At 41.6% G+C, this 27052-nt stretch overlaps 2 protein-coding genes across 2 annotated transcripts in view; one reads left to right on the top strand and one right to left on the bottom strand.

The window, feature by feature from the left end:
* The window catches only part of LOC143267250 (disks large homolog 5-like), a 47799-nt gene extending 35095 nt beyond the window's left edge, over positions 1 to 12704 (bottom strand). Inside the window, exons 1-2 of the mRNA XM_076544342.1 lie at positions 11063 to 12704; positions 8495 to 8654 (exon numbers count right to left, since the gene is read on the bottom strand). The gene's annotated coding sequence lies outside the window, so the exon portion shown is untranslated. The remainder of the gene's footprint in view (positions 1 to 8494; positions 8655 to 11062) is intronic.
* Positions 10741 to 27052, top strand: part of LOC121826444 (disks large homolog 5-like) — a 74460-nt gene continuing 58148 nt past the window's right edge. The window contains exons 1-3 of the mRNA XM_076544327.1: positions 10741 to 11001; positions 12693 to 12800; positions 20664 to 20826. The gene's annotated coding sequence lies outside the window, so the exon portion shown is untranslated. The remainder of the gene's footprint in view (positions 11002 to 12692; positions 12801 to 20663; positions 20827 to 27052) is intronic.

The following is a 27052-nucleotide window of genomic DNA, read 5'->3' as shown; positions in this document are numbered from 1 at the left end:
AGTGTAGGGTGTGTTCTGTACTATTTCAACCCATGAGATGCCCCTTCCTGGCTCCTATGTACTCGAGCTCCTATGGACCTCCAGCTGCTTCTTACACTTGCACTTCTGGCCACAAGCCAGCAAGGGCAGGGTGTTAAGAAGGATGCAGCTGGGACTGAATGAGCTCCCTCAGGAGTCATGCCAGCTAGCTTGCTATGGAGTTCCCACAGTCTATCACGGGTCATGACCCACTAGAAATTGTGATGTTTCTTCTGTTTTCAAATAAGAGATTCTCATTCCAGAGTGCCTATATTGACATGGAGGCTAAAAATCACATCATGAGCATTTCTGAGGATGGGATGCAATATCATGATAGTTTCATAAATTCACCCAAGGCATTCCACATTGGCAGCAAGATAAACAGACTGGCAAAGGGCTATGCTGCCCAAAATGGGGCTCTTAGTCCACAATAGAGAGCACATCTAGATACTGAGATAAGCAACTCTTCATGGTCAAACACAGACCCCTGATTTCAGGGTGAAGAAGGACACATATGAAAAAACACACAAACACAGACAAGATACAGGGATGAGAGAGAGACACAGAGACAGAAAGAGAGAGAATCAGAGAGATACAGAGAGAGATAGAAGTGAAAGAAAAACAGAGACTGAGAGAGGGAAGTGGATAGAATGTTCTCAGTGAGATGCCAAATTCATGCATGCTGTTGTATCATCTCAGAGAGGACCAAGAGCAGCAGACATCAGTACCAGGCCTTGCTGACACATTTTAAGATGTGAGACCAGGCCTCTGCAGCTGCTACTAGGATCATCCAGCACACAATACCTTGCCAGGCAAGTAATACAAATTACAGCATTCTCACACTAGCCACCACTTGACAGGATCTCTCCAATTTCATGCTGGGAACTCACACACTACTGCCTCAATTCCTGATTTATGTGATTCAGGCCACTGTGGTGGTAATCTAATTGTACTGAAATGTGATTTTGAATGTATGTTAATAAATAAAGTTGCCCGGGGGTCAGAGCTATTAGAGCCATAGCAAGAGTGTGGCGGTGGTGGCACACGCCTTTAATCCCATAGATCTCTGTGTGTTCAGGAATACAGCCAGCATTGGAGACATATGCCTTTAAGACCTAGGGGGCTGTACATTCAGACAGTGACGAGGCAGTCACGTGTTTGGGTTTACAAGCAATGAGAAGGCAGAACAAAATACTATAAATAGACAAACAGACAGGAAATAGGTCTCTTTTCGGGAAGCTGGGACACTGCAGGCGGAAGGGTGAGATTTTAGCTCTGAGCTCTGACCTCTCGGCTTTCTCTTTTACATTGTTTCTGTGTTTCTTATTTAATAAAACGGTTGGTTACATCAATATCTGGCGCCCAACGTGACAAGAATCCATTAAAAACCGCTTGACTTGGTGGCAGGTCCGCTTTCCTGCAAGGGCGGCAGGCAGCCGGCAGCGGCAGGCGGCGGCAGGCGCTGGTCGGCTTCTTAGTCCGAGCGGCAGCTTCTTAGCCTGGGTCTAGGTCTGCTTGACCTCAGGCTGGACTATCGGTGAGCTGCTTGCTTAAATCCTGCTTGCTTAAAGCCGGTGTTACAGGTGCTTAAAGCCGGTGTTACAGGTGTTACAAACAACTCAGACCTGCCCTGCCGAACAGGGCCCTGCCTGTAAAGCCAACACACGTGTTCGAAGCTTAAGGAAGCCAGACCCAAGCCTTGACTCGGCACAACAGGGAACACGTGGCTGGATTTAAGCTTTAGCCAGCTACGCTTTCTTGTGGGTTCTCTCTCTCTCTCTCTCTCTCTCTCTCTCTCTCTCTCTCTCTCTCTCTCTCTCTTTCTCTCTCTGGATTTACACCTGGGACACTAGGTGGCTGCTTTGAAAATCCCCTCAGATTTCTACTGTTCTATGCAGATTTGGTAAGTCATAACATATCAGATATTTTAAAGGAAACTATCTAAAAGAGATTTTTTTTCCACATTAAAAAACAAATGGGTTTTATGTGTACATTGGAAGAAAATTGGTTTTTGTTCGAAATTTTAGGCAGTCTAACAATGGAACAACTATATAATATTAGTATTGGTGGAATTATGCAGCTTATCACTATGCTAATCCACATTTTAATATTTAAAAAGATAGTCAATTTAAGTGCCAGGATAACAGCTTTAGAAGAACTTGTTAAATCTGTAAAAATTCAGACAGAAGAAATTAACAGTGAAGTTGTTTCAAGTCGGGATCATAAGGTTGCAGAAAGAAAGCCTGTTTTCACACAGTCACCCTTAATTTATCCTATAACCGTACAACAGATGCCTGATCAAATGGCTACACAAAATATTTGGGCTCCAATTGAAATGTTGGATTTAAAAAGGTTTAAGGAGGCAATAGTATCTTATGGCATGCATTCCCCATATGTAAAGCAAATGTTAAACTCTTGGTCAACATATAATAGGATAGTACCACAGGACTGGCGGGACCTTGCACAAGGTGTTCTGGAACCCAGCCAGAGACTTCAATTTCTGACCTGGTTTAAGGAGGAGGCTAAAACATAGAAAAACAATGGAGGGATAAAGGAATACAAGTTTGCCAGGATCAGCTTATTGGAGAAGGCCAATATGCTTCAGTACAAACACAATGTTTATATGATATCCAAACCCTAATTTTATGTCGAACGGCAGCCTTGAATGTATGGGACAGAGTTGAGGAACCAGGAAAAAAATCTGAGTCATTTACAAAGGTGATGCAAGGCCCAAAAGAGTCTTTTACAGATTTTTTACAAAGACTGCCTTCAGCAGTAAAGAGAATGGTCTCGGATTCAGAAGCTGGTAAGGCAATAATTGAATCTTTGGGCTTTGAGAATGCAAATGCAGCATGCAAAAGAATAATCAAGCCATTAAGGGCAAGATCTGCACCTATGGAAGATTGGATTAGAGAAACAATTAATGTTGAGGCTGATGAGCATGATGATACGTGGGTAGGAGAAGTAATTTCAAAAGGTTTGAGGAGTGTTAGATATTTTGGATGTGGAAAGCAAGGACATTTGAAAAGGGACTGTAGACAGGTCATTCCTAGAAAAAATGTTTCTTCAAGGAACAATGTCAACAGAATGCCCCTTCCTTCTGGAGTATGCAGAAGGTGTGGTAAGGGAAAACACTGGACCAACGAACGTAGATCAACAAAGGACAGACAGGGTAATCCTTTGCCTCAGTCTTCGGGAAACTCGCAGAGGGGCCTCACGCAGGCCCCGGTTGCAAATCCAGTTCAAACCTTTCCTGCAGCCATAAAGGAAATCCCTGCTCTGAGCGATTAAATAACCAAATGCCTATTGGAATAAATCATGCTGGTCAGGATGATGAAACAGAGAGAATAGAAAATTCAGGAGAAAACATAAAGAAAATTTTTTGGCAAACTTCTATTAATGAACAAAGACCAAAATTAACGATAAAAATAAATGGTGTTTTGTTGTCTGGTCTGGTAGACACAGGTGCGGACGTTACCATAATTGCACCAGAATTTTGGCATCCAACTTGGCCTCTTCAGGAGGTAAATGTTCAACTGTTAGGAATTGGGACATTATCTCAGGTGAAACAGAGTGCAAGATGGCTCGAATGTATAGGTCCAGAAGGACAGAGAAGAAAATTAAAACCATATGTGGCTAACATAACTATGAACCTGTGGGGTTGAGACTTGTTGCAACAATGGAATACTCAGATTAACATCCCTCCAATCTCAGAAACAAATCATAAACTAGCCCATGTTACTGAGAGAAATATTAGAAGATATTGTTCTAATGAGTGGTCACCAGCCATCCATATTATACAAGAACAGAGCACAATAACTGATGATCTTCCAAAGACACCAACAGCTCTACCTTTAAAATGGTTAACAGACAAGCCTGTATGGGTCCAACAATGGCCTTTAACAACAGAGAAACTCCAGGCTTTAGAAGAGCTGGTAGAAGAACAGTTAAATGCTCAGCATATTGAAGAATCAACCAGCCCTTGGAATTCTCCTGTATTATTATTATTATTGTTATTAAAAAGAAATCTGGTAAATGGAGAATGGTAACAGACCTTAGAGCAATTAACAAAGTAATTCAGCCAATGGGCTCTCTACAATCTGGGATGCCTTTGCCTACTCTGTTAGCAAAAGGATGGCCTCTCATAGTTATTGATTTAAAAGACTATTTCTTTTCAATACTCTTACAAGAAGAAGACAGAGAAAGATTTGCTTTTACAGTGCCTACTTATAATAATTCTCAACCAGTTAAAAGATTTCAATGGAGGGTCCTCCCACAGGCACAGTTGAATAGCCCAACTCTGTGCCAATACTTTGTACAACAGCCATTAGAAGTGGTACGTAACAAATTTTCTAAATCTATAATTTATCATTATATGGATGATATTTTACTAGCTGACTCAAATGCAGATACTTTAGAAATAATGTTTGAAGAAGTAAAGAAAATTTTGCCTTGCTGGGGATTACAAATTGCTCCTGAAAAGATACAAAGAGGAGATTCTATTAATTATTTAGGATATAAAATAGAGCTACAAAAAATTAGACCCCAAAAGGTACAAATTCGGAGAGATAGACTACAGACTCTTAATGACTTTCAAAGATTATTTGGAGATATTTCTCATCTACGAACTATTGTTGGGGTAAAAAATGATGAACTGACTAATTTGTTCAAAACCTTAGAAGGTGACAAGGACTTAAATAGTCCAAGAGAATTGTCACCTGAAGCTGAGAAAGAATTAGACTTGGAAGAAAAGAAAGTGCATGAAGGACACGTGGATCGTATTGATCCAAAGCTGGATTGCATTTTGGTTATTTTACCTTCTAGGCGTTCTCCTACTGGAATATTAATGCAGAGGGAAGATATTATATTGGAATGGATATTTTTACCAAATAAACCAAATAAAAAATTAAAAACTTATGTGTAGATGTAACCAACCGTCTTATTAAATAAGAAACACAGAAACAATGTAAAAGAGAGAGCCGAGAAGTCAGAGCTCAGAGCTAAAATCTCACCCTTCCTCCTGCTGTCCCAGTTTCCCGAAAAGAGACCTACTTCCTGTCGGTTCGTTTTTTTATAGTATGTTGTTCTGCCTTCTCATTGGTTGTAAACCCAAACACATGACTGCCTCGTCACTGTCTGAATGTACAGCCCCCTAGGTCTTAAAGGCATATGTCTCCAATGCTGACTGTATCCCTGAACACACAGAGATCTTATGGGATTAAAGGCGTGTGCCACCACCGCCACACTCTTGCTATGGCTCTAATAGCTCTGACCCTGAACACACAGATATCTATGGGATTAAAGGCGTGTGCCACCACCGCCACACTCTTGCTATGGCTCTAATAGCTCTGACCCCCAGACAACTTTATTTATTAACATACAATCAAAATAATATTTCAGTACAATTAGATTACCACCACACTTATGTGGAAAAAATCTACAGATTTAACACTATTGGTTTTCTAATAGTCCCAGTTCAATTAAAATTTAAAGCTGACTTTGGAGTTGGAGAATGGCTCTCTCCTTCTTTAAACTCAAGCATGTTGTTAAAAGGAAAATGCAAACTCCCTGTATCATGCCAGAATAAAAGGGCCATCTTCTGCTATGGTACAGGAGAAAAGCAAAATTAATTAAGGGACCATTCTATTACTAATCTCAACTCTTTGATTCTATTCTGATTCTTTAAACTCTTCTTCAAGTATGAATTTTATATCAAAATTTACAAGATTAATATATATATATACATATATATATATTTTTATACATTTTAAACTTTGTTAAGACATGAATGGTCATATAGAGTACTAACTAATTCTAGAAAAAAGGCTAGCTGCATATATATGTTTTTGTGTTCGAGTCTCTTATCAGTTTTCTGCAGGAAATCATGGCCAGGCCTAACATCAACTGAAGTCTCCAGAAAGAAGATGGGGCCCCACAACAACAACACTTCCATGTGGACAATAATAATATCATTAGGCTGACAAACATCATCCACAGATCAGCTTTGAACTACAAGGTGCTCAGAGCAATTTTGAGATGACTAGCTGAGATGATCCAGTCTCAAAGACTACTTGAATAAGGACTTGAGATAAACCCTGAACTTTGGCATTATACACAGACTGGATAATGAAGGATATAGTTACCTCTCCTAGAATTTGACAATTAACCTAAAATTTTTCTTTCAGGATAAAGAAAACTTCGCCCATATCCAGCAGGAAGCAATTTTAAGAATATGACGCCCACATTCCCAAAGAGGTGGTGTGTGTGTGGGGGGGTTGGTCTTTATAATGGGTTTTGGGTCTGGGATAATTTTCAGTATTTAGGGGGGTTGGTTACAAGTTGTTGTCAAGGGTTAGGAAAAAGGCTAAGCAAAGGAGATTAGATTTAAGGTTCTTATTTTTTAAAAAAAGGAAGGAAAAGAAAGAAAGAAAAGAAAAAGACAATTACTAGTTTTAAATACTTTACATTGGATTGGATTGTTTTATATTGTATACAAATTTGAAACTGATATTGTTAGAAAATGCTATATGTATATTTCTAATTGTATTTATACCATTCATTTAACAATGTAATGCAAATTTCTGATCCTTGAATGTTATTATTACCAACTATTAGGATATAAAGAAATGAAAGTTAGTAGATACACATTACAATAGAAGTTGTAGTCATATTAGATATGTTTTAAAAATTGAGCAGAGATGTTTTAGACAGGTCATCTTCAAACCCTTCAGAGATCTACAGAATATGGCATTTAAAATGTTTTAATAACTTAGAAAATTTTTCTTTTTTGAGACATGTCGGCTCCTGGCAGTACCAATCTACTTCAGAGAAAATATGGGCATTGAAGAAACTGCATATGGAGTCAACTTTCATTGTGGCAAAAGTTAGCCACTGGACAACAAAGTATCCTCAAATCAACAGGACAAAATGGAAAGACAGAACATGAAACTAGGGACTACTGATTCTTGCCAAAACAAGTGTGGTTATGGCTTTATTAAAAGGCATCTTCTGAGGCCAGGACAATATGGCCCCATCCCTGAAGTGGCCTTCGCACCTGGAAAAGGTACGGTGCCCTTTTCTTCGAAGGCAGCTTAACAGGCAGAGGGCCATTGGCTTCTGTTATGCAATGGAACAGCAGCTGAAAGTTCATGCCTCTTGAAAGTAGACTGGCATTTAATAGAAGGATGTGGAGAAGAAGGGGATGCTGAGATGAAACCATATATACACAGCCAAGAAGAATGGACAGCTGAATTTAAAAACTGTCAACAATTTCCAGAATTTAAAATCCTGAATCATGACAGGACACTAGTGGAATTCAGGTGTTTCTGGTACGTGGACTGCTCTCACCCAATGTGAGATTGAACTATTGACCTTGTGTACATCCTACTTCACAAATGAGTCTGTCAGATACACTAAGCCTATAGGCTGAAGATGATGCCCCAACACTGCAGAGAAACCTCAGGTGAATTCCCAGGCAGCTGGCTGTTTCTGTCAACTCACAAAGTTTTTGGAAGTTGCTTGCATGCACTTCCTGTTTTTATTTTTGTTAGCTAATATTATTCCCTTCTTGGGTCTCTGAGGGAGTTGAAGATTAGTTAGTTATGGTTGAAGATTAGTTAGGATAGAAAGTGCATTAGATACATCTTAGATTTACGAAAATAGGATAGATAATGGAATTATTTCTCTGATTTGTCAAATACCTGTTTAGGTATTTATTACTTGTATATATTGTATATAGTTATTGTACTTTTGTATATAGTTTTTCTTTTGATAGTTATAACCTTTTGCTTTTTTTCTTTTTATTAAAATAGAAAAGGGGAAATGTGGTGGTAATCTAATTGTACTGAAATGTGATTTTGAATGTATGTTAATAAATAAAGTTGCCCGGGGGTCAGAGCTATTAGAGCCATAGCAAGAGTGTGGCGGTGGTGGCACATGCCTTTAATCCCATAGATCTCTGTGTGTTCAGGGATACAGCCAGCATTGGAGACATATGCCTTTAAGACCTAGGGGGCTGTACATTCAGAAAGTGACGAGGCAGTCACGTGTTTGGGTTTACAACCAATGAGAAGGCAGAACAAAATACTATAAATAGACAAACAGACAGGAAATAGGTCTCTTTTCAGGAAGCTGGGACACCGCAGGCAGAAGGGTGAGATTTTAGCTCTGAGCTCTGACCTCTCGGCTTTCTCTTTTACATTGTTTCTGTGTTTCTTATTTAATAAGACGGTTGGTTACATCAATAGGCCACAGGCTCTGGTTTTCATTTGGAGGAAGTAGAACAGTCTATGTCCCCATCTCACTCCTGCCCATGTGTCAGGTTTTGCTTCAGGGAAGCATTTAGAGAAATTGTGTTGGACAATGGGACACCCTGAAGGAGCACTGAGCCTCCCAGATGCCAATATTTTAGACATTTGAACTAAGGGTGCAATTGTGAAACCAAGACAGTAACCATGTATTATGAAACAGTAAATACCTGTTGTCCAAGCATGCTTCAGATACTAAGATGAGGCGATCTCTCAGATGATTCCTTTGGGCTGTCACCACCTGGGGCTGAGTGGTCAGACTCTTCACCTTCTTCTTCACTTGCCTCTTTGTGAGGCTGGTTGGAGTGGGTGGTGGCTCCTTGGATGCCCCTTTGGTGGATGAACACAAGTGAAATTGCATTGTGACAAGACATAGAGAATGAACAGGTCACCCTGAGACCTAAGAAAGTGTTTGAGAAAGGATGTAAGCAAGCAATTCAATGACACCCCAAGGAATTTTGCCCTGGATTGAGATGCCCCTGCCAGGGGTCTCAGGTCTCCCATCTCTCTGATGGGAGATAGGTGTCTCAGCCACCTGATTTCCGCTGCTCCTTTAACACATGCTTCAGATAACTAAGGAGAGAGCCTCCTCAGGTTTATTAATAGCACTGGACTCTGCATTCAACTTGGTTTCAGGGTTCACTAGTCTGTTGCTATCAAAGCCAAGATAAAATTGACACAGAGAGATGTAACATTGGGCTAGAATGCTCCACACAGAGAGACAGGGGACATTTCTAAGTAGAGCGGCAGACAGAGGCTGTACCCAGGCTGAAAAGGTGTTGTTGGTAGATGCTAGGATTCTGTCCTGGTGTCTGACATGTACACTCTGGCTTGTGCATGGGCTTCTCCCATTCTAACCCTCCTCACTTTTCTTTCACTTCATTTTGGTGTACTTTTGAAGACAGGGTCTCACTGCGTAGACTTGTCTGACCTGGAATTTGCTATGTAGAGGAGGCTGCCCTGAGCTTACAGAAATCTGCAATGCCTCTGCCTCCTGAGTCCTGGGAAAAAAGGCATCCATCACAAGGCCTGGGTTTCCCATTATCTTCTCTCTGTCTCTCTGTCTCTCTGTCTCGTCTCTGTCTCTGTCTCTCTCTCTCTCCATCTTTCACCTTTGTCTCCCAATTTTCTGGGCTATGTGGCTTTTAAAATGATGTTCAGTGCCTCACGAGGAGGCAGGACCACAGATTACCCTACTGCTACACCTGGAGGCTCTTCCACTGTCTACCTCCTGTCAATCCTGGACAACATGTAGGCTGTTTGTCAATGTGGCCAAGTACAGCTTCAAGGACTAAAAGGTCTTCAATGGTTCAGGGTCCATATTTTCTACTTGCAACTCAAAAACTGTCTGCACTGAAAGGAACTGACAGAATGGAGAGAGCGAGGGCAGGATGCCTTCGTTGTGCTCTGGAGACAAATAATCCATTCATTCTTTAAGCTATAGGTCGTCTACACTGCAAACCTACCACATACTCGGTCTTTCTTGCCCAAAGAAAGCAGCTTCAAAGAAATGGTTAGTTATCTTCTCAAAGGAGGCCAGCTCCAACACACTCTCCTTCATGTTGGCCAGGCTAAACCTGGTAATACCCAGGTGTTCACCCTGTGCAAGGAAAGATGGGTCAATTGTGTCTCAAGCCACTCCAGGAAGTTCAAAATGAAAGCAGGAGACATTATCCCAACACTAGAACCAATAGGAACAGCCAAGCAGCTGTTCATCGCACCACAAAAAGCAGGTGGTTTTTAGTGCAGCTTCATAGCCATTGGGGCTTGATGATCCTAAGGACAAGGAGCCTGTCTCTTGTCAATTGTACCCAGATGCTGTGCAACACAGAATTAAAAAAATCTGAGTTTTAAAAGGGGATCGCTTCTCCTTTCCTATGATCTTTAAGCTGATACTAGAAACAATTTAGCTAATTCAAGTCAAGGAAATGAGCCAAACATACAACAGATCCACACAGGACCGCCACTGTCAATATCTTAGCTTATGAGGGAGGACTTAGTGAATCGTCACCTGAGGATTTATAGCCAGGTAGTGGTTGTTGGAGGTGAGGACAGACATATTCTTCAATGGTGTAAACACTGGTGAGGTGCCCATGGTTCAGTAAAGAACCTGTCCCTCAACCCTACTGTTGTAAGCAGCCCTAATCACAATCATTGTGTCATTTAAAAAATTCATTCATTCATTCACTCATTCACTCATTCATTCATTCATTCATTCATTCATTCATTCATTCATTCATTCCTTTGTTTATTGGCCTTAAGATGAGAAAGTGCAGCATTTCACTGTCATTTTGAGAAACCCACCAGAAAGGGGATTTTTTTCTTTTTTGATTAGCATGCCCTGGTGCATTTTAAGCTCGCTCCAGTAGGTGGCGGTGTAGCGGGAGGTCGCACAGCAGCAGGTGAGAAGCCTGTCTGGACAGACCCCGGGGCAGAAGAGGAAGCGGCACGTGCGGTGCTGTACAGTGGCCGAGGGACAGCGGCTGCTCCCTGAGCCCTAAATCCAGAAGCGCCCGGGAAGCTGCAGCAGCAGTGGTTTCTGTAGTCGGAGCCCGAGAAGGGCGCCCAGCAGCCGGCACCATGGTGAAGGAGCGGTTCCCGGAGACGGATGTAACTAAGAAAACAGAAGACGCGGCCTGTGGTGGAGGCTGAGGTCCCGGGTCCCAGAGGGTTCCAGGTGAGGGACAGTTGTGAAGGGAGCGGAGAGAGAAGTTCCAGGATGGGATTTCAGATCTTACCGGGTCCCCGAACTGCGGCAGAGAAAGTGGGATGGACCGAGCAGTGTCAGAACGGGCGTCCTGAGCCAAGATGCCACCTCCCGAAGCCCCGCGCTGACTCCTCTCAGGAACTTTTCCCTGGCACGAGGAGACAGTGTGTGCTGACCCGAGGTTGTCAGCCAGAAAGTGGGTTCACAGCGGCTAGGTGGCAGGCTGAGATCCAAGCTGCTGTTCCGGGCCCTCAGCTTCACAGTTAATTATTAAACCATAGACCTTCCTTATGAGGTTTCACTTTTTTCCCCCGTACCAGACCAGGATTATTATTAAAATAGCTGTATATGAAGAGTCACAGGAAGAACAAAAACGGTAGGCACTGTCCCTAGGAGTTTCTCCTCTTCAAAATACAGCTGCTCAATTCAATCGAATTCCCCAGTGTGAAGTGAATGCCTATATATATCTACTATACTGTTTCTAGTACGAAGAGTATATAGTATGAAGAATGATTCGAACTGGACATACATATTCACATGGTGATACATGCCTGTAGTCCTAAGATTTTCAGAAGGCTGAAGTGGGGAACTGCTTGAACTTACAAGTTCAAAGCCAGCCTTTCAACTCTAGGATATTCCAGCTCAAACAAACAAGCTAACAAGTAAACAGAAATCAAGGATGGCTCAGATTCTGCCACTGGCAAGTATCCTTAACATTTAAAGTCATTTCTATTGCATATATTCAAATCATAATTTAACATTATTTGTTATTTTAAATGTGCATTAGTGTTTTGCCATGGGGAGTTTCAGGTCCCCTGGAACTGGAGTTACAAACAATTGTGAGCTGTCATGAGGGTGCTGAGAGTTGAACCCAGGTCCTTTGGAAGAGCAGCCAGTGCCCCTAACTGCTGAGCCATCTCTCCAGTCCCTTATTTGGTTATTTTTAAAATTGCCCATTCTTTTCTCTTTTTCTTTGCTGTCCCTACAAATGAGGGAGGTAAACACCTGGCCTTTGGAATTCTTGGTATTCTGCAACTCTTCAGAAGCTGGCCACTTACTTTGATCCTTTAAAGCCATTGCCTGAAATAATCTGTGGAGTGGAAGCAAACTCATACAGCAACAAAACACTTCAAATTGCATTAACCAGCAATTCAACAATGCAGACTTAAAAAAAAAAAAGGACTGAGATATAGTTAGTTGAAAATTCTATAAACTACCATATCTTGTTTCTAATACAACTATACCAAACACTAAGTAACTAAGAACATTATTAATAAATCCCATAAACTTTCAATACAGCATATATTTACATTCAGGCTTTCAGCAATGGCTTTCCTCAAGAGCTCCTCTTCTTTCTCCTCCTGGCTGTTTACCCCCCTAGCTTCCTGCTCACTCATTTTGAGAGCCAAAGCAAATTGTTCTTCTTCTGACATCTAATTTTTCTTTTAGCCAAACACTTTGATCTGTTCGACTGTTTTGTCTTCATTTTCTGCAATCCATTCTCCTCTTTTGCTTCCTCTCCATCACTATCAGAGATCACTATGAGTAGGTCCTCCAGTCTACACTTCTTCTTTATACTGACACAACTGCTGGCTTCTGGATCCTTCTTCTCCAAATTCTGGCTTTCAGAGGCTTCTTTAATTTTTTCTCTTTCTTCCTAGCATCATTTTGTTGCTAGCTGGCAGCTCCGCAGAGTGCCTCCTGAACTGTAAGGGTTCGTAAACAGACGCAACTCCTCAAAGTGAGGAACGTGCCAGGCAGCGCAAACTGTGAGTTTTCACTTTGTTTGTTTGTTTGTTTGTTTGTTTTAAAGGCAGATCTGTTTTTTTTTTTTTTAAGGAGCACGAGAGAGTTTTGAGGCCAGTGTTGAGCACTGAAGATTCCTCAAGAAAGCAGCATTTGCTGCTTGGTCTAGTGGAGAGCAGTCACTTCTGCCATGGTTGCGGCAAATGCAAGGACACACAGGGGATAATGGGAGCACACGTAATGTGGTGCTCAAACATACCTGCAGGAAAAATACCCGTATACATAAAAAATGAAATATTAAAAAGGGGGAAACAACAATTAAAATGAGATACAAATGCAAGTCAGGGGCTTACGAAATGGCTCAGCAGTAAAGAGTAGTAAAGCAGGAGCTCTCACAAATTCTTTCTGAAGTCAGAGATACCCTGGTGTTGAGAGATGAAGGCAGGTAAGTAGGTAGGTAGATAGAAGGATGGATGGATGGATAGATAGATAGATAGTAAATAGAGAGTAGATAGATGGATAGATAGATAGAATTATAGGCCTATTATCCTGATGAACCTATAAATACAAATTTTCAATAAAATATTTGCAAATCAAGGTAATGATCACATCAAAAATATCATCCACTGTGGTCAAGTTGTCTTCACCTCAAACATGCAAGGATAATTCAACATACACAAATCCAGGACACCTTCAGTGCAGAGCTGTTGTTCTAAGTAGCTCCAGGTGTCCAGGATACCTCGCCCTCTAGGGCTGAACTGTCTCCAGTTCAGCCATCACAGCTGGGCTAAACACCTTCAGGGCAGAGCTCTTGTTCTGAGTAGCTTGAAGTGTCAGGGATAGCTCACCCTCAAGGGCTGAACTGTCTCCTTGCAATTTCAGCCTTCAATTTACTAACATTTGATGCTGAACTCAGGACACCAAACCTAGAGTTTTTGCAGTTAGCTTAAACAAGCCACAAAGGAAAAATTGGTAAATTAGACTATTGAAGCCCCTGTGGTGGTAATCTAATTATACTTAAATGTGATTTTGATTGTATGTTAATAAATAAAGTTGCCCGGGGGTCAAAGCTGTTGGAGCCATTGCAAGAGTGTGGCGGTGGTGGCACACGCCTTTGATCCCAGAAAGCCAGCCTTTAATCCCAGGGAGTGGTGGTGGAAAGCAAAAGGATATATAGGGCGTGAGGACCAGAAACTAGAAGCATTTGGCTGGTTAAGCTTTCAGGCTTTGGAGCAACACAGTTCAGCTGAGAGCTATTGGGATGAGGACACAGAAGCTTCCAGTCTGAGGAAACAGGACCAGCTGAGGAACTGGTGAGGTGAGATAGCTGTGGCTTGTTCTGTCTCTTTAAATAGACGAACAGACAGGAAATAGAGCGCTCATTCGGGAAGCTGGGACACCGCAGGCGGAAGGGTGAGATTTTGGCTCTGAGCTCTGACCTCTCGGCTTTCTCTTTAAAAAAAAAAAAAAAAAAACTGCATAATGCTCTTCTAACTTTGAATTTTCGGAATGCCAATGAGAAAGGAACAACAGCTGCAGAGAGACATTGGATAATATTTTTATGTCTTCCTAAATGTTTGTTTCTGCTTTTCTCTAAAGATTTAACACTATTGGTTTTCTAATAGTCCCAGTTCAATTAAAATTTAAAGCTGACTTTGGAGTTGGAGAATGGCTCTCTCCTTCTTTAAAATCAAGCATGTTGTTAAAAGGAAAATGCAAACTCCCTGTATCATGCCAGAATAAGAGCCATCTTCTGCTATGGTACAGGACAAAAGAAAAATTAATTAAGGGACTATTCTATTACTAATCTCAACTCTTTGATTCTATTCTGATTCTTTAAACTTTTCTTAAAGTATGAATTTTATATCAAAATTTACAAGATTAACATATAAAGATATATAGATATATATACATTTTAAACTTTGTTAAGATATGAATGGTCATATAGAGTACTAACTAATTCTAGAAAAAAGGCTAGCTGCATATATATGTTTTTGTGTTCGAGTCTCTTATCAGTTTTCTGCAGGAAATCATGGCCAGGCCTAACATCAACTGAAGTCTCCAGAAAGAAGATGGGGCCCCACAACAACAACAATTCCACGTGGACAATAATGATATCATTAAGCTGACAAACATCATCCACAGATCAGCTTTGAACTACAAGGTGCTCAGAGCATTCTTTCATGATAAAGAAAACTTCGCCCATACCCAGCAGGAAGCAATTTTAAGACTACGTCGCCCACATTCCCAAAGAGGTGGTGTGGGGCGGGTGGTTTTTTGGTCTTTTTAATGGGTTTTGGGTCTGGGATAATTTTCAGTATTTAGGGGGGCTGGTTACAAGTTATTGTCAAGGGTTAAGAAAAAGGCTAAGCAAAGGAGATTAGATTTAAGGTTTTTGTTAAAAAAAAAGAGAAAGAAAGAAAGAAAAGAAAAAGACAATTACTAATACTTTACATTGGATTGAATTGTTTTATATTGTATACAAATTTGAAACTGATATTGTTAGAAAATGCTATATGTATATTTCTAATTGTATTTATACCATTCATTTAACAATGTAATACAAATTTCTGATCCTTGAATGTTATTATTACCAACTACTAGGATATAAAGAAATGAAAGTTAGTAGTTAGACATTTCAATAGAACTTGTAGTCATATTAGATATGTATTAAAAATTGAGCAGAGATGTTTTAGACAGGTCATCTTCAAACCCTTCAGAGATCTACAGAATATGGCATTTAAAATGTTTTAATAACTTAGAAAATTTTTCTTTTTGAGACATGTCAGCTCCTGGCAGTACTAATCTACTTCAGAGAAAATATGGGCATTGAAGAAACTGCATATGGAGTCAACTTTCCTTGTGCCAAAAGTTAGCCACTGGACAACAAAGTATCCTCGAATCAACAGGACAAAATGGACAGACAGAACACGAAACAATGGACTACTGATTCTTGCCAAAACAAGTGTGGTTATGGCTTTATTAAAAGGCATCTTCTGAGGCCAGGACAATATGGCCCCATCCCTGAAGTGGCCTTCGCATCCGGAAAAGGTACGGTGCCCTTTTCTTCGAAGGTAGCTTAACAGGCAGAGGGCCGATGGATTCTGTTGTACAATGGAACAGCAGCTGAAAGCTCATGCCTCTCAAAAGTAGACTGGCATTTAATAAAGGGATGTGGAGAAGAAGGGGATGCTGAGATGAAGCCATATATACACAGCCAAGAAGAATGGACAGCTGAATTTAAAAACTGTCAACAATTTCCAGAATTTAAAATCCTGAATCATGACAGGACACTAGTGGAATTCAGCTGTTTCTGGTACATGGACTGCTCTCACCCAATGTGAGATTGAACTGTTGACCTTGTGTACATCCTACTTCACAAATGAGTCTGTCAGATACACTAAGCCTATAGAAGATGATGCCCCAACACTGCGGAGAAACCTCAGGTGACTGCCCAGGCAGCTGGCTGTTTCTGTCAACTCACAAAGTTTTTGGAAGTTGCTTGCATGCACTTCCTGTTTTTTATTTTGGTTAGCTAATATTATTTCCTTCTTGGGTCTCTGAGGGAGTTGAAGATTAGTTAGTTATGGTTGAAGATTAGTTACTTATAGTTGAAAATTAATTAGTATAGAAAGTGCATTAGATACATCTTGGATTTACCAAAATAGGATAGATAATGGAATTATTTTCTCTAATTTGTCCAATACCTGTTTAGGTATTTATTATTTGTATATATTGTATATAGTTATTGTACTTTTGTATATAGTTTTTCTTTTGTTAGTCATAACCTTTTGCTTTTTTTTTCTTTTTATTAAAATAGAAAAGGGGAAATGTGGTGGTAATCTAATTGTACTGAAATGTGATTTTGATTGTATGTTAATAAATAAAGTTGCCCGGGGGTCAAAGCTGTTGGAGCCATTGCAAGAGTGTGGCGGTGGTGGCACACGCCTTTGATCCCAGAAAGCCAGCCTTTAATCCCAGGGAGTGGTGGTGGAAAGCAAAAGGATATATAGGGCGTGAGGACCAGAAACTAGAAGCATTTGGCTGGTTAAGCTTTCAGGCTTTGGAGCAACACAGTTCAGCTGAGAGCTATTGGGATGAGGACACAGAAGCTTCCAGTCTGAGGAAACAGGACCAGCTGAGGAACTGGTGAGGTGAGATAGCTGTGGCTTGTTCTGTCTCTTTAAATAGACGAACAGACAGGAAATAGAGCGCTCATTCGGGAAGCTGGGACACCGCAGGCGGAAGGGTGAGATTTTGGCTCTGAGCTCTGACCTCTCGGCTTTCTCTTTTGCATTATTTCTGTGTTTCTTATTTAATAAAATGGTTGGTTACATCAATAAGCCCCTTCTAAAGACTGCAGTGTAACATGGGAAGGAGCTGTTGGCTGACAGCAACTTGGCCATCCTTCCAGTGTTTTGATGGAGAGGTTCCTATCAGAAGACCTACCCCTTACTACAGAGACCCAAATACAAGCCTGAATCATCAACTGCATGCCAGAGCTTATGTTCTAGAGAAATGGAGTAGTCCATTCTGCTTGATGATTTGGGGAAAGCTAGATTCCATTTTGAGAGCCATGGATGTTGAAAGCTTCTAAAGCTGCACCAGGCCCATTGTCTATTGTCATTATTCTTGAAGACACACTGCAGTGCCCACACTTATCATGCTAATGTCAATGGTGAGCTCTGCAACATGATTTCATTCTGGAGATTGATTTGTTTTTTATTGCTGCTGTCTCCAATTCTGCCTCTTTGATCATCAGAGAAACTTCAAATCTTAATAAACCATTTTGCTCTTAAAGCAACAAAAGATTTATGACTGTTGTTTGCAAAAAAGACCCCACATAAATTTTTCCTGGGTCTTCCAATTTAAATAAATTATTCTTTCTCAGAATGCATGAAGTGAGCAAGATCTGGTCTGGAGGTATTCAAGTCCGAAATCATGTGGCTCTTTCTGACAAGTACAGTGTGTTTGCTTTCTTCTCTTTTCTTTGAAGAGAACCCATTTTCTATCTCTTAGACCCTTTCCACCACTGTTATTACCAGACATAGCCTAATTATTTGAATTTCAAATGTACAGTTATAGAGAGAGACCCCATTGTTTTGTGTCTGGGTATCTAGCTGATCCCCTCCTACCCAAGAAAGCAAAGACTGGTATTTCATCCTATTTTAGCCACCCATGACCAAAAAGAGGCCAGTAAAAATCATCATGACCATGAGATCTACAGTTGATTTAGATATGATTTTTAATTATCTTCACTTCTTCTTATCAAGACGAAGGGAGCCATTTTCTCATGAATATTACTGAAGAGGGGAATAAGACTATGATGACTATTCATGGATGTCAACTTGACTATATCTGGAATTAACTAACAACCAAAAATAGAGGGCACACCTGTGGGAGATTTCTGCTTATTTTGAAGTAGGAAAATCTACTTCTAGTCTGGACCTTTGAGGTAAGAAGTCACACCTTTAATTCAGATCTTTAATCCAGATGTAATCTGGACCACTCCTGTTGGAAGCCTACAGGACATGGAAGAAGGAAGCTTTTACCTTTTCTCTACTTGCTCTCGCCTTGTTATCACATCCATTCCTTCACTGGCATTAGAGCCTATTTCTTTAAGATTCTAGTATATACTGGACAAGTTGAGACATTCAGTCAAGTGGAATGAGCATCGACTGGATTCTTGGACTTTCCATTCATAGCCAGATATTGTTGGATTAGCTAGAGCACAGCTTAAAAACCATTCTAACAAATACCCTTTCCAAACAGAGATTCATTTTATAACTTCTGTTCTCTAGAGAACCCTGGCTAATACACAGGACACATAGAGAGGATATTCTAGAGCAGTTAGGGCCTCATAACAGTCTCAGCTCACTTACAAATTCCCAATACTCACCTTCCCTTAACCTTAGCCTTTCAAGGTGCTTGCTCACATCAGAGAAATCAACCCTCCTTCTACACATCATCCTGATATAATTCCTTGACATGCTTTATTTCTCATATTATTGGTTATGGATGTTAAGGAGGGGAAGAGCCATTTTTAGGCAGTGCTTATGAAGTGAGTATTCAACTCCCCATGGGTAAAGCAGTGAAAAGATTCTAATGAGGCCGACAGAAATCTCTAGCTTTGGAAGGAGGAGGTACCGAATGGCTTCCCCTGTGTTACAGGAGAGACTCCTGGATAGGAAACCTTAGCTTCTGGTCAGTTCATGGAGAACTATTTAGCAAGGAGGCAAAGGCTGTGCCCCATGACATCAGGAGACCCTTTATTGGACATTCTATTGTATCCTGGACAGCTCTTGGAATCCCAAATGATGTCACTAGTATTGTAACAATGACAACATTCTTTAGGAAATATGTTCTGTGACCACATGCTTTGCCTGTAGACATGTCAAAATGAAAGACCCCCGCTCCATTATGAGGACATGGGGCGTTGGGCCGATGAAATGCTCCCCCCCCCCAATAACTTAGCCTAAGAAACGCCATTCTGAAGGAATCAGAAAAACAGGAGTTCACAGCTGTGGCTGGCCAGCCATCCGGCCTTGGGAGAGAGAGATAACTGTGGTCGGCGGCCTTGGGAGAAAAACAGTTGAGTCAAATCAGGATATTTTATGGCGGGCCCCTGGCCTTGAGGAATAAGCGGCTGGCCTGGAAAAACACCCACTATACCCTGGGCAAGGCCAAATCAGCCACACACATACGACCCCAAGTTCACCCTGGCCTTCTTTGAAACAACCAATAGGGACCCTGTAACTATGCTTCTTGCTTCTGTAACCGCGCCTTTGCCTCTGGGATCCCATAAAAAGTCCCCCTTGCCCTAGGAAGGGGCGCAAGTCCTCCAAGAGACTTCGCCCCAGGTACCTGATCTAAATAAACCCTCTTGCTTTTGCATCTGATTGATGGTTTTGGTGTGTTCCTTGGGTTTGGGGTCTCTCCTGAAGGAAGATCTCCCCTGGGGGTTCTTTCAAAGATTGAGAGGTCTATTTGGGAGAGGGAATGGACAACATGGAGACACCAGAGTGAGGCAGAAGGAAGCTACTCCTAGGTCTCTCTGAAAAACATGGACAAATAAGTGGTCCTGGAGAAGAGGCAGTGAGTTCTGGGAAGGGGCTTGGGAGTTTTCTGGATGTTTTTGGGCTTGAGCCTTCCAGGGCTAGGACTCAGGAACTGGGAGCTTCTGGGAAGCAATAGGCTATCCTGCTTCTCTGGGTTCCTAAAGAGCAGACCCAGATCAAGCATCCATAATGATTAGTTTGGCAGATTCAGGAATTGACAAGGCTGAAGCTGCTTTGTTGGGTACCCTCTTCTTTCACTCTGAGAGGGAAAGGAGGTACAGAGAACTAATGAGATTTCTGTACCATAACTGTGTTTCACATTCACTGGAGTCCTTTAGTTGTGTGCCAGTATTAAAAAGGAAAGGAGAGTACCCTGGCAAAGCCATAGGTTCTGATACTTTACATCATAACCACTAGCAGGGCAGGATCCACCAAGTGCTACTGACTTCCAAGGATCCCTAAACTTTTGAGTTCCCTGCTGTGTGTGGTACACGGATCAGTTCCACTGTTAGATTCATTGGACCTAGAATGAGACTGTCCTCTTCCAGGTAGCTCTGAATGTCCTGGAATGTCAGTGAGGATGGCTTTGTGAATCTGGTGACAATGTTCTACCCCTGCCTGGCTTCTCCATTAACATGAGACTCTGAAGCATAGAGCAAGTCACCTGGGCATCCCTATACTGCCTGAGTGCTTGTGGACAGTAGCAATTTTCTCCAGGCTCTGAAAGCACATGGCTGAGGGCTCTGAAGCCAATGTGCATCCGCTGCAACTGTGAGTAAGCTCTAAAGAGGGTGTCCACTGTGTCACATTGTCTTTATCTACCTTCAGGGACTACAGAGGAGGCACCATCCCAAATCTGCAACTTCACTCAGCAGTAGCAGCAAATGAAAAAAATAGAGAAACTCACCATCCGGCTACATAATATGACATGCAGGAGAAATGAGCTTCATGGAATCCTCACCAATTACATCAACAAGGATTTGAACCACAGGTAGTCATTATGCCCAGTTCTCTGCTGACCATCTTGACACCACAGTATCAAGCCCACTTTTCCTGAGGAACAGGAGACTGTAAATCCAGGATGTCCTGATGCCTAAACTAAACTTCCTGAGTGCATTCAAGATGCAGAACTTGGAACCTGGGTAGGAGTGAAATGGGGACACAAACTGTTCTGCTTCCTCCAAATGAAAAGCAGAGCCTGTGGCCTGAACCAGAGTCTGAGGATAGGGACAGTAGTGTGTGAGCTGTCAACATGCCTTTCAAGAGGCCTTGACAAATGTTGGCTTGTGGGAGATGCTAGGTCCTGTTAGTTGTTGTGAGTCTTTGTACTTGACCAGCAGATGATTGAAAGCACCTAGCAGCAGCTAGGGGTGCCTCATCCCATTCATCCATCTCAGTTTGTGGCTGGAAGGTCTGGAGGTCATTACTGCTCCTGTCTGGTCTTACTTATACTCCAAGACAATGCCACCTCCCTATAGTTATTGGGGATCTTGATTTCATATGGTGTGTGTGTCTGTGTGTGGGAGCCCGTTCTGGGGTTCCTCGTGGCTTTACCCAGCAGGTCTGAATAGAGGATGATCAGGACCACAGGCCTGAGTGCAGGTGTCTGAGATGGTCTGCACTTGCCTGTGCTGTGGAGGAGGTCTTTTGCTCAAACCCTTGGCATCTGTATAAATACCCTGGGCCAGAGACAGTCGGGGCCCGTTGGAATAGGTTCCAGCCCCTCTTGAGGCTATCCTTAATTTTCTGTGTGTTTATCTCCACGAGATTCTCAGCTATAAATCCTTCTATCTAATATTTCCTGCTCCTCACACTCAAGAAAACTCGGGGGAGCTGTGGGGTTGGTGGGTAAACACCCCACAGAATGACGCCATGAACAGGGAATTAAGAAAAAAGAAGAGTGACTAGAGAATAAAAGGGGGTACTAAAGACAAATGAACAGGGACTAAAGACAAAGAAGTAGGGACTAAAGATAAAGGAAAATAATAGTTTTATTACAGAGTTTTTGGTGAAAGTACGGAGTCAGCCCTGCGAATGGAAAGGCATGCCGGTGTTATGGAATATATATATTTATATATATTATTGAGAGGCAGGGGTTTTATCCTCGAGAGGAAAGGAAGGCAGACTGGAAGGATGTCAGATGCTGCAGCGAAAATCTCTTCCGTCAAAATTTTCTATCTTCTATCCCTTTCTGAGTTTCTATCTTTGAAAAATAAGTATAAGGTATAGGGTAGTAATATAGTGTAGGAAAAACTTAGAAGTGTAAGTTCGTGTAGGAAAAAATAAGTAAGGCAACTAGACAGAAAAACTCTTCAATTTTCTAACTTGGGGGCTATAAATGCAAACTGGGAAAAATCTTTGGGCTTTACGGGTAGTAAAAAAGCTCTTCTTTGAGCTAATGGGGAAGGAAAAGTTTCCCATGGAAGCTTTTGACCTGGGGACAGCTGAAAAGCTAAGTCCAACCAGCAGGAGAATGTGTTTTCTCGCTGAGGCAAAAATGGGGGTGTAAGAAGTCAAAGTTTAAAGTTGAAGTTTTGGGAAAAGTTGGTCTTTCTCTCTTGGGGGAAAAAAACTTTCTCTTAAACCAAAAAGCTTTTCTTGGAAAATTTGGGGAAAAATCTCTCTAAAGCCTTAATCTTTCTCAAAAGCTCTCTTAAACTTAAAAACTAAAGCCTTTAACTTTCTCTCTCAGAAGGACAAAAATTAGAATCACCTGAAGATATTAGTATGGGGACCACCTGTGATTAGTTCTAAGGGAAAACAACAAACCTCTTAAGACAGCAAAACCAAAGTTCTTTCAGCCTTTAAAAATCCTCCCTGCAATGCAGGAGGCAGGGACAAGTTCCTAAAAACCTCTCCTAAGCTTTGTCTCTTCAAGCTAGTAAAAGACAGTGGGTCAGAGTACCTGAGGGAAGTGCTTGGGAGAGTGTGGGTTAAGAGCTACATAGAGCCCAAAAGGCAGGAAACTTTGCCTAAGAAAAGCAGAAAATCCAAGCTTTTCAGTTACAGCTGAGCTGAGGCATCAAGGGTTTTGTTTCTGAGTGAGCATTTCAGAATGAAAAGGTGCTCCTAATTGTCCTAATGCAAAGAATCCCCTGAAGCAATGCAAACTGTTTGCATTGTACCCTAGCTTCTGACCAAAAACCCAGAGGCAACTGGCCAGTGTCTCTGAGTTGGAGTGCATTTCGGGGATACTAGGGTTCCTGCAGTTATAAACTTCCTGGAGCACAGAGCTGAGGCAGGAAGGTGCAGCACCCAGGGGAAGATTGCTAATGAACAAACAAAACTAAAGCTGGTGGGAACAGCCCAGTTGTCCACTTTCCTACAAGTCCCGGGTTGTTAGGTCCACAGCTGCAAAAAGAAATCTGACAAAAGCTTTCCAATCAGAGAAAGGACCATTCTGGGAAAACAGTAAAGCTGAACTGTGTCAGAAGCAGTCGTGCTGCTGAGTCAGAACGCTGTCAGGGGAAAGAGCCCAGCCAGGGCAGAACAGAACTGTCCTGGAGGAAAGCTTTCTTTTCTGTCAGAGAAAGCACCTCTTTGAGAAAAGCTTTGTTTCAACTGACTCCCTATGAGATGAGGGAGTGTAGCCCTGAGGGGTGATTGCCTCTGGCATAAGCTCTGTCCTTGAGCACCCAGACAAACAAACCGAATCCACTGGGGGACTCGGCCAGGTGAAGGCCTGATGAGGCAAAACACCTGTCCTAATGGGAGTTTAGAAAAGGCAAAAACCTCCCTTGTTAGATTTTCAGTCTGTATGCAAACCACACAGACCCCGAAAGCAGAAATGGACAAAAGCCCCTACCTACAGTAGCAGAGAAAGCCGCCATTGTAGTGTCAGAAACTGTTTCTGGGGGAGAGGGGATAAATTGAGACCAAACTGGGAACTGTCTGGGAGAAAGACTCTGAAGAAACAGAGAAGGGACATAATCCTCCCCAGAAAATATATGACCTGAAAAAGCTGCTAGAATTTGAGGCAGATTCAGGGGGAGAAAAAAAAGCCCCTACCTCCAAAGCAGCTAGCAGAGGTACAGAGCCATAGACAGATACCAGAAGCTCTGCATCTGGGGATGAAAGGAGCAAGCAAAATGAGAATAAGATCAGTGGGAGAAAATCTCTCTGAAAGAGCTATGGAAAAGCTGCTGTACATGGTTTTGTTTTTCACTCACTGGCTAAAACAAACACAAGCCCCTATCAGAAATGCCAGCCTCAATTCATGCTAATGAGGCAGGTGTGGTTCTGATCCTGAGCCAGTGTCAAATGAAGGAGAGACACCTGTTGAAGCCAGCTGAGGAGAGAATAGGAATCTCCCAATGTGCCATAGCTAAAAATGTGAAGTGCTTGTTCAAATCTCCCCTTGCAAAGGCAAGAGACTTTGTTCTAACCTCCCAGGCAAGTCTAGTAAAAGAGAACCAGTTGACTCTCAGACCCGAAAAGAACTATGGGAAACCAATGATATAAGGAAAATTATATAGGGGACTGATATGGGACTGACATTATTATGGACTAATATAAAGGAAATGCATTCTGGGAAAGGTAGTTTTTCTGCTAAACATGGTGACATTGCCCTGAAACACTTTGGTCAGCTCGAAAATAGGTTCATGGTAAACTTAAAGTACAGCTTTTAAAAGAATAAGGAGGAAAATCATCTAAGAGTTTAAGTGTCAGGTCCAATGAAAAATTGAAAGGATACAGAACTAGGTGCTTCACGGTTTGTGGGTGGATAAAATGCCTTATTTACCGTAATAGCTGTGCAAAGTTTTTACAGTAGCTGGATGACAAAATGCTACCTTTAAGAGCAAACAAGCCACTTTAATATCCTTAAAACAAGGGAAAGCAGTTTATACACTGAACGATGTCTTAAATATGAAGAAACTTATGTTGAAATTAAAAAGTTCTTTGCCTTTTGAACAAACTGCCTGCAATGAGTAATTCCTTTGCAAATCTAATAAGAAGACAAGGAAACAGGCATTCAAAAAAGAAATGACTGCTTTCTAGATGGGAAACAAACTTCAGAAAATCTAGCTGTCTTACAAAAGAGTTGCTTTACCTGAAAGTTCCTTATAAGAAATCAATGCTAAATATCACAGCTGCTAATAACATCAGGAGGTAAAGCTAATGAAATGAAAACACTAAATGCTGAAAATGCTTTTTCTCAAAGTAAGCCAATGAAGGATATGTTTCATGAAAGAACATCTATGTTCTTGACTCCTTTGAATAGTAACAGTTTTGGTGAAAATATTGGAACTAATAATCAAGTCAAAATGTTTCAACAAAGTCAAGATGCTATTTCACAAAAGAAAGCTGCCACACTTTGTGGGCCATATTAGAGCTTACTCCAATCTTCCTGGTCCTTTAGCTGAGGGTAATGCAATGGCTGAGCATTATCCCCAGTGGAAATGGCTCAACAGTCACATGATCTTCTTCAAAATAGCAAAAGTTTAAGATGGAAAGATCCCTGCTCAGGATTATGGAAGTGTCCCGATCCTGTGTTAATATGGGGTCAAGGACATGTTTGTGTTTTTTCACAAGAGGAGAATGAAGCTCGGTGGTTACAGGAGCGTCTGGTAAGGAGCTTGTAACTAAGAAAAGTCAGCTCCAATGACATTTCCTATAAAGGAACCAAAATGAAAGTGGCTCGATTAGTATTTCTGAGGTTTAGTCACTGGTGAATGTGTTCTGCCCAGATCATAACCCCCAGAGAGACCACCAAGGACGAGCATACCAGAATGCAAAAGCAAGGTTTATCTGTTACAAGTCATGACAGGGAACTCATCTCAAGCCATCTCAAGTGAGGCAGGGAAGAGTTACTCTTTGTTGGGGAAGTTAGTTTTTATAGGCAAAACCCATAAAATTTCTTAGAGTGGAGGCGGTTAGTACAGGTCCATCCTTGATTGGTCCATTTTTTCCTGGGCCTGGACTTTATCTTATTCTAGCTTATCTGTTTGCCCTGTCAGGAGTTTTCCAACTCCTCTCCAGAGTCTGGTCATGTTTTCTCCAGAGAGGGGCATCTCGTGGTTAATTGGTTACCATCAGACATCCTGACTCTGTTCTTTTAAGTTCCTGGGGCTGGCGCCATCATTTCTGGGGACTTGAAACTGGCCTGGGTCTATCTATATTGAGATATCTTTGTCTAAGGCCCCCGTTTTGAGACAATAGAGTGAGGGTCTTGTTGTGCCTAGATCGTGTCCCCAAAGCTGCCACTGGAGACTTTAGGTACAGAATGCAAAAGTAAGGTGTTCTCTAAGTTTACAAGCCTCCAGGGAGGCTCTTCCAAATCTCTCAGTCACAGCAGGGAGGTTGGAAGGAGCACTCCCCTTTCTTTGTGAGCCTAGTTCTTAAAGGCACAGACCATATAATTTATTTTAACCCGCCTCCCTTTTTAGTCTTTTGGTCGAATATCCTGACTGTGTTTTCCAAAGTCCCTCTAGCAGATACAGCCACCTGTGGAAAAGGGGTCTAAGTTCTTATCTACACTTAGGAATCCTGGTTTAAGCTTCTCTTTGTCTGTAGGGGATAGAGTAGGGGTTTTTACTGAGGTATCACAGAATGCAAACAGTGAGGAAATAGAGTTCAGAGCTGTGCCACTTTTGGCTTTACTAGCTCCTTTAGAAAAATACTTTATATCACCTAATGGCTGTGCAGTATTTGGCGAAGAGCTTTACAGAAGCAAAATACGATTATTTCACCCTCAGCGTGAAGTGAAGTTTTTCGGTAGAACGAACCAAAAATACTGCTGTAATAGAAACGTTTGTCTGAATTGAAGCACTTAGGGGAGCTATTATGAATTTGGGTGAAGGGACAGCCTCTAGTTAAAAACCGTTTACCGCTGACAGTGCATCTCTGCCAGTTCGGAAAGGCTGAGAGAACTCGGCAACTTTGGCGTGTGGCTTTGTCAGGAGAATATTACAGTCTCCTAGCAACAAGTATTACAACTCTATAATGACAACACTCACTAAATCCCAGTGCTTTATAACAAAGCTGAGTATAAACTCTAAACTTTAGAAATGATGTACGTACTTCCTGTCTAGTTAAGAGAATCTTTCTAATGGAGGTAGTGATAATAATTAAGAGTAAGAAATAGAAAAATGAAAATAAGATGTCAGTTTGTAAAAATTCTGTCTTGTTAGATCTGTGTTAAGAAATCTTTAGGTGTTTGCTAAGTTAGATATATGCTAATGGTAGCCCTTTATAAGCTTGTAAAATAGATCTATAGA

This window comes from Peromyscus maniculatus, chromosome 9, assembly GCF_049852395.1.
Source record: "Peromyscus maniculatus bairdii isolate BWxNUB_F1_BW_parent chromosome 9, HU_Pman_BW_mat_3.1, whole genome shotgun sequence".
In the NCBI taxonomy this organism is placed as follows: Eukaryota; Metazoa; Chordata; class Mammalia; order Rodentia; family Cricetidae; genus Peromyscus; species Peromyscus maniculatus.
This window is presented reverse-complemented; position numbering and strand designations above follow the sequence as displayed.